This window comes from Macrobrachium nipponense, chromosome 10 (genome assembly GCF_015104395.2).
Source record: "Macrobrachium nipponense isolate FS-2020 chromosome 10, ASM1510439v2, whole genome shotgun sequence".
Classification (NCBI taxonomy): Eukaryota; Metazoa; Arthropoda; class Malacostraca; order Decapoda; family Palaemonidae; genus Macrobrachium; species Macrobrachium nipponense.
Window position 1 is genome coordinate 87874186 of NC_087204.1, and position 13008 is coordinate 87887193.

A 13008-nucleotide genomic window follows, 5' to 3' on the forward strand; every position below is an offset into this window, starting at 1 on the left:
CTTTACCAGACGAATGTAATGTTACAGTTATGTACTTTTTCTCCTATCTGTTTCTGTGATCAGGTCTTGAAATAAAGAGGAAACTCAGGATATATTATCTTCCTTTTCACTTTTCCAGCGGGCGCCGCTTCTTTTATGTATACTATATATATTATATATATATATATATTATATATATTATATATATATATATTATACATATACATATCATATATATATATATATATATATATATATTATATATATATTATATATAATTATTTACAACAGATTTTCTATTGTAAAAGCGGATTTGATGGCAAGGTTATTTTCACCAATATGAACGAAAATTATTCTACACTTCTGAACATATCTGATACGTTTTTTATGGCGTTCTTTGTTTTTTTTCGTAATATAGGGGGGGGGGGGGGGAATATGGGCGATTACTACCGTTGATACGATAATTGAACACTTAATGATTCAAAGTTACGGCTTTTAAAATTTTTTTGTAAATAAGAAATCCTGATTTTTTTCGGGTTCGGCAGAATTTCGAACCAGATATATATATATATATATATATATATATATATATATATATATATATATATATATATATATATATATATATATATATATATCAATTCAAGCTACAAATGTCCTTTAATATCTAAATTCACCTTTAACTCCCAAATGATATATTTTCATATATGTACCGAAGGGGAATTTTTTAGTTGATAATAATTTTCGTCCCCCCATGGGATCGAACCACCGTCCAAGTGGACGGGGACGAAATCAGGACAGTCAGTGACGCTATCCAATCAGCCAACAGAGACGCTATAAGTTCATATCGATTCTGACCTTACAAATCACCCTCGATCTCGGTGCTTTCGTAATTAGAATCGATATGGAACCCCGTCTACCATGTTAGCCATTCGAGCGTTTGACAGCACGTAGCCGTTTTGTTATGAATAATTATCACACTCGAACCGTGATCCATTATATATCAATTCAAGCTACAAATGTCCTTTATATCTAAATTCACTTTACCTCCCAAATGATATATTTTCTATATGTACCGAGAAAAAAAAAAAAGGGGTTTCTTTTTTAGTTGATAATAATTTGGTCCCCCTATGGGATCGAACCACCATCCAAGTGGACGGGGACGAAATCAGGACAGTCAGTGACGCTATCCAATCAGCCAACAGAGACGCTATAAGTTCATATAGATTCTGACCTTACAAATCACCCTCGATCTCGGTGCTTTCGTAATTAGAATCGTATGGAACCCCGTCTACCATGTTAGCCAATTCGAGCGTTTGACAGCACGTAGCCTTTTGTTATGAATAATTATCACATCGAAAACCGTGATCCCATTTTATATATCAATTCAAGCTTACAAATGTCCTTTAATATCTAAAATTCACTCTACCCTATCCCATGATATATTTTCATATATGTACGAAGGGAATTTTTTTTAGTTGATAATAATTTCGTCCCCCCATGGGATCGAACCACCGTCCAAGTGGACGGGGACGAAATCAGGAACAGTCAGTGACGCTATCCAATCAGCCAACAGAGACGCTATAAGTTCATATCGATTCTGACCTTACAAATCACCCTCGATCTCGGTGCTTTCGTAATTAGAATCGATATGGAACCCCCGTCTACCATGTTAGCCAATTCAAGCGTTTGACAGCACGTAGCCTTTTGTTATGAATAATTATTACATCGAAAACCATGATCCATTTTATATATCAATTCAAGCTACAAATGTCCTTTAATAGTCTAAATTCACTTTACCTCCCAAATGATATATTTTCATATATGTACCGAAGGGGTTTTTGGAATTTTTTTTAGTTGATAATAATTTCGTCCCCCTTGGGATCGAACCACCGTCCAAGCGGACGGGGACGAAATCGGACAGCCTGTGACGCTATCCATCAGCCAAGAATACTGACTCTTCCCCTATGGAAAAAAAAGGAAGAAAAGTGATTTGCTAATTAGTAACAGCAGTTGAGTACATTGAACACGTTTCAAAGGGCAGTTTTTACTCTCACCCGTGATATGCTCAGACACACACCGATTGCCTTGCCATGCATACATCTACTATATATACGTATGCATATATATACATATATATATATATATATATATATATATATTATATATATATAGTTAAGTACATATATATAGTTTATACACACACACATATATATATATATATATATATATATATATATATATGATGTATATATATGCATACGTATATATGTAGAGTATGCATGGCAAGGCAATCGGTGTGTGTCTGAGCATATCACGGTGAGAGTAAAAACTGCCCTTTGAAACGTGTTCAATGTACTCAACTGCTGTTACTAATTAGCAAATCACTTTTCTTCCTTTTTTTCCATAGGGGAAGAGTCAGTATTTCTTTACTGGACAAGAAACATTAACTCAACAGTAATTCGTTGAGAAGATGCAAAAAGCTGAAAGAAAAGGAAATACGGAAAATGATTAAAAACGTTCGAAGGATAATTACATAAAATGTGATGGAGGGAGAAAGGACATTACTTTTAATTTCTGTTCTCTTTGTGTCTAATCCCGGGACTTATCTTGATCAGATATATTTTCTTATTCTGAAACAAAGATAAAATTTGTTTTCCTAATTGCATTCGGAAATGGGACGTTCCAATTGCTGTTGGGAACCCGAGTTTATACGTCAAGTTAAGAAACAGCATATTTAGCATCATAATAAAAACAAATGGCCAACTTTACGGTAGGACTTCAGATGTTATTTACAGTAAGTGTCTGTTAGTGATATGGGTGATGATGCTAATTATATAGGAAAGGTTGCAAATATCCCTTCTGAGTGACGTGTGGCTTATGCATATTTCTTCCTTTTCCTTTCCTAAATCCATTTTTTTACCCATAAATATATTTGATTTTTATTGTTTCCTCACCCTTTTTAAACAGATTTATAGTTATTGCTCTATCATTATATTCGTTTTGATATCTGCGTTAGCAGCTCTTTTGCTATAGATTTACTTCCGGTAAGGGTATATTGAGAACTGTTTTGCAAGACAGCGTTTGATGAGCACTTAAAGTGGCCGACGGTGAGTGGCTGTATCATCATCTCCAAGTGTAATCTGCAGCGTTAGATATATGTATATCATATATACATATATATATATATATATATATATATATATATATATATATATATATATATATATATATATATCGAAGAGGTGAAAAGAGGGGAAATGGCTAATAATATTTTTAAAATGTTTTGTATGATAATAAAGTCACATAGCTCTACTCGCCTAGACAAGGGGTGGTACGCTGCAAGTTCACATTGGAGAAAAAAGGTATTTGCTGAACAAGCAACTTGTCTCAGAGGTCGTTTCCCCATTTGCGAGGCATGTGTATTCGTTTGTACGGTATTACAGGCTTGCTGGTTCAGGGTACTTGTGGAAGACGCATTCTTTGTGCAAAGGAGATAACGTCAAGTGGTTGCTCCGAGTGACGGGAGAAACGCCCATCGAAAAGGTAGGACACATTCTATAAAAACTTAGAAAAACTGTTACCTTTTGGAAAAGAGAGAGAAGTGTGAAAATACTCTCTTTACGTAAATACTTTGAAAAGAGTGATGTGGGGGTGGGATATGTTTTTTATACCTATTATCTTTATTACAGATGGGTCCGATTCCATGGTTGATTAGAACAGGATTCTCTAACCTGACTAATACTAGACAAACAATATGACTTTTTGGGGTTTGAGAGTGTAACCCTTAGTCAGGAGGGTAGAATGTATCTTACTGGTTTCTTTATGGGTAGATTTGGGTGTTTATGCCATTATGACGTTGTTTAATCAATTTGTTGTTCTTTGTTAATAACCAATTGCTTTGGGAAATAAATAGTATTTTTATATTTAAGCAGTCTTAATAAGCCTCGTGACATCTTACAGACAGGGCACCGTTGGCACAGGTAAGAGTTCCCAGTTTGTGTAGTTTAGGGAATAAGGGGGGGGCACAGTGTGGTGGCAGTGGTAAAGGCTTTTTAATATATTTTTCAAGCTGTAGGGGGATATATATATATATATATATATATATATATATATATATATATATATATATATATACGTGTAAAAATATATATATATATATATATATATATATATATATAGATATATATATGTATATTTCGTAAAAGCATCTTCTATCTGTCATTGATGTTATCACTGTCAGGTAGGTTTAAGCATTTAACTATTTTTAGTTAGGGTTAAGGATTATTTTCTTTCTTAACGTTGCCTTCTACTGTCTTGTTTTGTTTGCCTTTTTTTCGCCATCGCGAAGTATTTTTTTCTCTCTCCCCTCTTCCTGTCTGCGTACGTACATGTTTAGCATAGAAAGGGAATGCTTTTGTTTTTATAGGTGAATGTAGTTTCTAGCCCTAACCATCATTTATGTCTATCTTAAATTCCCGAAATAAAACCTGTTACGATTTTTTTAAGTTTAGTTTTTTTTTTTAATTCCTCTTTGAGTGCATAGTGTTTTGCTGAAGATCCTGCTTCCTTGGGTTTAACGACCATTGTGAAGCCATCATTTACCTTTCGAAAATCTGCCTACAAGAAGTGTTTAGGGCAGGTCAAAATTTGATAATGACAACAAGCTGGGTGTCCATACGACCTGGATCTGGTATAGATATATTTTTGCTAGTTCACGAGAGCGTAGAGGGAATAACCTATGGCTGGTCTAAGGCTCTGAAAATTTGGTCATTTATAGAGGGCTTATAAGCTTTTGAATTTTGGTAATTTAAAGTGAGCAATAGACCATCATAACAAATTATATATATATATATATATATATTATATATGTATATATATATACACCTATATATGCATATGTATGTATGTACATGCTTGTATGTATGAATGTATAATATTTATACTAGATTATGTGTGCATGTTGGATATAATACGTATATTTTTGTACATGTATATTATGTGTATGTATGGTGTGTACATATGTATGTGTATGTGATATATGTGTAATCAACTTTTAATGTGGAATAGAAGAAGAGGGAAATGAATAGCGTGCATTATAATTCATGTAATAAAGACATAAATATATTACATACAAACACACACAGACACACAAACCTTAATAAGGCTAAGGACTGTGTTTGCACCATAAAATAAAAGAAGCAAATAAGAGTGACTGGGGTGCCAGGGAGAGAGAGAGAGAGAGAGAGAGAGAGAGAGAGAGAGAGCATGAACTCCGACTGAACAAGGTAAAAAGATCATTCTGTAGATTGAAGTGCCCATACGTGAAAAAAATAACGGGAGAAATAATCCTCTAAACAAATGACCAAAAAGGAGCTTTTCCTATATTCTATTCTATACACGCAAACGTTCTCCATAAAAGGCAGTTGTATTAGTTTCACTGCAGCAATTCAAAGTGTAGGTACGAGTAACTATAGTTATACTCATCTCTACTTGATTGTGAACCATGTTATGTAACAATTTTTATCTAAAGCATCCAGTTATACGTTACGTATATATAGGAAATCTCATGATATATCCTTATTAGAAAATTTCCACGCAAAATCAAAGTTATGTCATAAGGGTGATGAAAATAGATATGCTACAAATTATTTCACGAGCTTCAAAACATATTTCTAGTCGCGTTTACGAAAATCCATTCATGATGTACTGCGGTAAAACTTCCATGAAAGACAAGTAAAAGAAGGGAGTACTTCAAACTGAGCGATTTCAAGGATACGCAAGGATCGGTTTTGGACTCTGCTGTCTCTCGATTCCTTGACAAAACATTTCTTATTTGACAATATCGTTTTCGCCCCTTATTTTGAATCTTTGAGGGCTTCGACTGCAATATCGTTCAGGGCGGTAAACGTTTACCAGGAGTTTCCTAAGTAATCTCATTTGATTTCCCAAAACTTGCGTATTCAGTTCCTCCTTAAATTTGCGTTGTTGCTTAGTATACGAAAAAGCAGTTCATCACGCAACTAGGCTACAGTTAGCGATTGAGATTTCCAGCGATTATTCTTTGGTCAACTCCGGGCTTCTGCAAGGTAACACCATAACTATGCTATATTATTGCTGATACTGTGTATTTGTTCTGGGGAATTTCGAAGTGTTAATGTGGGATTTTTATAGACTGAGGTTTGTTGAGGGCATATTAATTTGACAACGCAGTAGATTCGTAGAACCAATCTTGCATGTTTGGTTTCATACAAATCCAAATTTTGGTAGGCATTATAACTTTCTCCGTAGGCATTTAACTATATTCTGACGTGAGTAAAACCCCCCCAAATTTACAGGTCTTTCGAGTAAGTTACTCGCAGCTCTAAAGCTGTTTTTTCCAGGATTTTTTTTTTCCTGAGAGTTTTGACGCTGTTCCTGTTCTGACGGTAAAGCTTCACGCATAGTAAAGTTGCTTTCTTTAGCAACAGAGATGTAGGTGTTTTTTCCCACAAAGTTTATTTGTAAGTAATTTTTTCTTTAATTTAAGAAATTTTGTCCATAAATTTACTTTTGTCATGAATTTTCTTAATTTGTCATAATTTTTACTTTTTTAATTTGTCATAAATTTAATTTTGAAAATGTCAAATTTATCTTTTTTAAAAATGTCAAATTTACTTTTCAATTTGTCATAAGTTTACTATGTAATTTTTCGTCATAAATTACTGTTTAATTTTGGTCATAAATTTACTGTGTAATTTGGTCATAAAATTTACTTTTTTTGGTAGATCTAGTGTACCTATCCGCGGCGGCCCAGAGTATGGCAGTTGCAGTTTTTCTATGCAGTTTTACCTCCTGAGCAAGAATTTGAAGTAATATTTATTCGGACGACTCTAATTTACCTTTGAACTCTATCCTACGGTAAAGGGGATTCCCATTGGGACCGGGGTTTTGGGTGGGACAAAACCCCAACTCTATACTACGGTAAGGGGGACCCCAGTGGGAACCGGGGTTTTGGGTGGGGAGAAACACTTGGTTGGGGGGAGATTTTGCCGTGTTATTGTGTATTTCCCACATTTATCACTTTTAAAAACACGAAATACAGGCGGAAATAAGAAATAACAAAACTAGCTATAGTGGAGCCGTTCCACATCCATATTTGTCTACTACCACTACTACCACAACAATGAATCCTACTACGCATGCGCTAATGCTACTGCGCATGCGCTAACTGTAAGGGAGCTTTTGGCCTAAACTCGGACTTCTTAGTGAGGAAAGAATGGGGGGTTTACGGGAGGGATATATGTATTTAGCCAAACACGTTACAGTATGACCCCTACATTGCTACCGGACTGAGTGAAGGATTGGGTGGTAACAGGGTTCCCAGATTTGGCAGTTTCTCGCCAAATTTGGCTTTTTTTCATAATTTGGTGGGTAAAAATTCACTTTGGCTGGTTAGTGGTATTTTGGCTGGTTTTCAAACACTTTCTATTTGAGCTAAACACTGATCCCACGTTTGAGAATCTCTCCCCAGATTGGGAATTTTTGAAGGTTTTCAGGAAAATCTGGGAATTTGAATAGGTTTTCAGTAAAAACTTGGTAACATTTAAGCAAAATATGTAGATAGAATTAAAATAAAAATACACACACACCAGATGACCACAAAACAGGCTGCCGGATTCTCAGGGAACGAGCCTCATTTCAAATTTCAATTCATTCTCGTATTTTTTCCTGCATTCTTATATTAGTTTTATATTATCTAACTAAAACTATGATGCCGCTATACAAGCTATATATGATAAAAATATGCATTTATAAAGATAGATATAACGCACATATATTTGCCGGTTATTTGGGTTGGTTTGGATTACCATTTGGCGGGATTTTGGCTGGTTTCATGGCAGACTTTGGCTGGTTGGTAGTGGTGTCATCTGGGAACCCTGGCTGGTAAACCATAAACGTTGAGTTTACATAAAAGCATTTACCTATTTTGTTTATTAAAACATGTATGTGAATTCTAGTGTTTATTCATTTTCATTTTCCATAGTATTTGTATCATAACTGTTTTGAAATATCCCCACCTAATCATTTCACCATATATAACTTGAAATATTATGTTATAATTGAGGACAGAACAACCTAAAAATGCCTACGTGTTGATATAGAACTCAGTTTTAGGACGTTTCGATACCACCTACCCCTTTTACCTACCTGTTAGTGAAATTGCACATTGCGTTGCATATTACATACACACTCCCTATATCATTTATACACAAGTCAATCCCTCCCCTTTCCAGTATTCACGACTGGCTCTTTACGTTACACCATTTACAATACATTTCTCACCGATACCAATACCTATATTAAAGTTTGCCATTATTATTATAAAACCTACATTTCAATATATAATTTTAAATATATAGTTTTGCCATTATTCTTATAAAACCTACATTTCAATATATTCCATTATACACTTTTACAGACATTACAATTTACACCTCCCTTCCAGTTTCCTTACTATTACGCAGTTATGTATGGTTACTTTTTACATTTTACAACACTTCCACACCCATCAAAGTTAGGTTCATATGTCATTTTACCTACTGGGGGCCAAATCCCATCCCCCGGTTAGGCAACATACCCATTAGGTTTATGGTTTTGTTAATATGTTGGTTTACCTACTAGTTTTACTTCCTTGAAGGGGGTTACCCGGTTAGGCTAGGTTGGTTAGTTCTTCAAGGGTGGATACCGGGGGGGGGGGGGGGGTTACATTCCCTACTGGTTACCTACTAGGTTAGGTTTTGGTTAGGTTACATTCCTTACTAGGTTAGGTTAGGCCTTTAAGGGGGGGTACAGGGGGTGAAGCCCCCATGGTCAGGCAATATTCCCTACTAGGTTAGGTTTGGTTAGGTTACATTCCTTACTAGGTTACGTTAGGCCTTTAAGGGGGGGTACGGGGGGGCGAAACCCACCTGTCAGGCCCCCAAAAAATTATTCCCTACTAGTTAGGGGTAGGTTGGTTGTTAGGTTACATTTCCTTACTAGGGTTACGTTAGGCCTAGTATTTCCTATATGTTAGGTTAGGTTTACGTTTCCTTACTAGGTAGGTTAGGGCCTTTAGGGGGTATCGGGGGGGGCGAAGCCCTGGTCCAGGCAATGTTCCTACTAGGTTAGGTTGGGTTTAGGTTTACAGTCCTACTAGGTTAGGTTAGGCCTTTAAGGGGGGGACGGGGGGGCGAAGCCCCCCTGTCAGGCAATATTCCCTACTAGGTTAGGTTAGGTTAGTTGGTTAGGTTACATTCCCTTACTAGGTTAGGTTAGGCCTTTAAGGGGGGGAAGGGGGGGGGGGTGGGGGTACGGGGGAGCGAAGCCCCCTGGTCAGGCAATATTCCCTACTAGGTTAGGTTAGGTTAGGTTTGGTTAGGTTACATTCCTTCTAGGTTACGTTAGGCCTAGTATTTCCCTACTAGGTTAGGTTCCATTCCTTACTAGGTTAGGGTTAGGCCTTTAAGGGGGGGTAACAAGCCCCCTTGGCAGGCAATGTTCCCTACTAGTTAGGTTAGGTTATTGGTTAGGTTACATTCCTTACTAGGTTAGGTTAGGCCTTTAAGGGGGGGGTACGGGGGGGGCGAAGCCCCCTGGTCAGGCAATTTCCCTACTAGTTAGGTTTTGGTTGGTTACATTCCTTACTAGGTTAGGTTAGGCCTTTAGGGGGGTAAAACGGGGGGGCGAAGCCCCCCTGGTCAGGCAAATATTCCTACTAGGTTAGGGTTAGGTTAGGTTGTTAGGTTACATTCCTTATAGGTTAGGTTGGCCTTTAGGGGGGTATGGCGGGGGGGCGAAGCCCCCCTGGTCAGCATTTCCCTACTAGTTAGGTTGGGGTTTTGGTTGGTTGGTTTACATTCCTTACTAGGTTTAGGTTAGGCCTTTAAAAGGGTGGGGGGTTACGGGGGGGGCGAAGCCCACCTGGTCAGGCAATATTCCCTACAGGTTGGTTGGTTACGTTACATTCCTTACTAGGTTACGTTAGGGGGGCCTAGTATTTTCCCTACTAGGTTAGGTTAGGTTACTTCCTTACTAGGTTACTTAGGCCCTAGGTAAGTTCCTAACTGGGGGGGTTAGGGTTTGGTTTAACGGGGGGGTTCTTACTAGGTTAGGGTTATTGGCCCCCCTTAGGTACGGGGGCGACCCCCCTTTGGTTCAAGGCCCCCCAATGTTCCCTACTATTGGTTAGGTTAGGTTAGGTTGTTTTAAGGTAGGGGGTACATTCCTTACTAGGTTCTTAGGTTAGGCCTTTAAGTTACGGGGGGTGCGAAGCCCCCTGGTCAGGCAATATTCCCTACTAGGTTAGGTTGGTTAGGTATTACATTCCCTTAACTAGGGGGGGTTACGTAGTCCTAATATTTTCCCTACTATGTTAGGTTAGTTACGTTCCTTACTAGGTTCGGTTAGGCTTTAAGGGGGGGTTACCGGGGGGCGAAGCCCCCTGGTCAGGCAATGTTTCCCTAGGTTAGGTTAGGTTAGGTTAGGTGGTTAGGTTTACATTCCTTACTATTGTTACGTTAGGCCTAGTATTTCCCAATACTAGGTTAGGTTATGTTATTACGTTCCTTACTAGGTTATTGGTTAGGCCCTTTAAGGGGGGGTAGGGGTAGGCGAACGCCCCCCTGGTCCAGGAAGCAATATTCCCTACTATTGGTTAGGTTAGGTTACATTCCTTACTAGGTTAGGTTAGGTTCCTTTAAGGGGGGTTAGGGGGGGTACTTTGGGGGGGGCGAAGCCCCCCTGGTCAGGCAATATTCCCTACTAGGTTAGGTTGGTTCTGGTTACATTTCCGTTACTAGGCCGGGGGGTTACGTTTAGGCCTAGTATTTCCCTACTAGGTTATGGTTAGGTTAGGCCGTTTAAGGGGGGGTGGACGGGGGTTGGGGGGCGAAGCCCCCTGGTCAGGCAATATTCCCTACTAGGTTAGGTTACATTCCTTACTAGGTTAAGTTAGGCCTTTAAGGGGGGGTACTGGGGGCAAAGCCCCCCTGGTCAGGCAACATTGCCTACTAGGTTAAGTTCCCTACTAGGTAAGGTTACATCCCCTGCTAGGTTAGGTTATGTTAGGTTGGTTTGGTTCTTTAAGGGGGTTACAGCAGGCCCAAACCCCCACCCCCCCCATGGTCAGGCAACATCCCCTACAAGTTTAATTAGTTTTGTTATATGCTAACCTATGTTTAATTTGGTCTTTTGTATTTATTAAAACAACTATAGGCCCTATTACACATTTACCACCCAGGACGTTAAATCCCACCCCCTCCTGGGCCCGTTATATATGTATTTGTATTATTTCATATTTTGAACCCATCCACATTTACATTTAGTCCTTAACTACCCATTTACTTTTATTACCCTTAACATTGCCAACTTATCTTGTTAAGTGCTTGTTCATTTACCTCAGCCCCACCCTGCCTCAACCAATAGCATCAAAGCATTTTTACTACTCCACCCCCCACCTCTCCTACCCTGCCTTTTCTACGGTCTGGCCTCCTGCCACCTCCTAACCAGTGTTACCAGATCTAGCATAATTTTATGCTTTTAGCATAATTTGAGTGTAATTTCCTCAGACTAGCATAATATTTAGCATACTCATCAATTTAGCATAATTTCAGCATAATTCAGGAACATTTGGCATAAAAATGGCATAATTTGAGAAAATTAAGAGAAATACCATGGAAATGTTTATCTAGTAATAAAAATAAACAAAATATCGTTTACGAAATTTAAAATTATGTATAATAATAACGGTCGCTGTGGTCCTTACCACGGTCGACTACGAAATGAAACCATCCTGGGCCGGAATTCCTATACATATCCTGTCCGCTCAATCAAACTACAGGAAAGCTGTTCGGACAGACCTCGTCCTCGCCTCCCCCGGACCTAGTAATACTCATATAAACTGGGTTGTGGCTCGTGTTTGGACTGCGGATGGTACAATGCAGCCGCCACTGGTTTGAAATTGTGAATCCTTAGACAGGACAGAGAGGCTTGTGGTTATCAATAAGCCCTCTACCTCCTAGGACACGGATGATAGTAGTAGTACTGTGGTTACTGGTACTAGGTAAGAGAAAGATTGCTAAGAAATAAAGTTTCTTTTGTTTATTGTCAACAGTCAGGCAGTTTGTATTGAAACCATTTGTGCTTCTTGGCGTCGGAGTCTACATATTTATGTTTCTACAATTTTGGTAAGTTGTTTATGAAGTTTGACCTTAAAATAATTTCATTTCTACATGCCCAGACAAATAAGGTTGTCCGCCTTTATTTTCCGTTGCATGTTACGGTCAATTATTATATATAATAGGTTTTTATGAAAATAAAGTAGCTATGAAAGTCAGCATAAAGTTTGCATAATTTCTCCATCCCGATAGCATAATTTTGCTGGGTCTAGCATAATCTTGAATGGAGTCTAGCATAATTTGGCAAAAGAGATCTGGTAACACTGCTCCTAACTGTAGAACTCCAACACTGTTGAACAGGGTTGCCAGGTCAGCCGATTTCCGGCTAGATCTAGCCGATTTTGGCAGAATCTAGCCGGAAAATATTTCATCTAGCCGATAGCCGGAAATATCAGCCGATTTTTCCCAGCTGCCTAGCATTGGTTTAGCCGATTTTTAGATTTATTGCTATTATTATTATCATTGCTAGTTTCGAAGAATAAACCAAAGTAAATATTCCAAAAGTGGCAGTTATTATGGCTTTTAACCATATAAGGATTATATATGTCTCCCAGCATTGTGGGAGAGGCTAGATATGTGGCTGTGATACCAGAATCGATCATTTTGTCTCATTGAAACGATACTGTATTTAACCATTTATAGGTATATGATTCGCAAGCATAGCAGAATATACAGTGAATCTCAAATTACTGTATATTAAGTAAAGATGTATAACATATATTAGCATAATCATTATAAACTTTATTCTAACAGAATAAATAACACTGTAGGCTACTATAAATGGGCGGAGGAAATTGGTCTGTATAAACTTGTGATTTGACGTTCAATT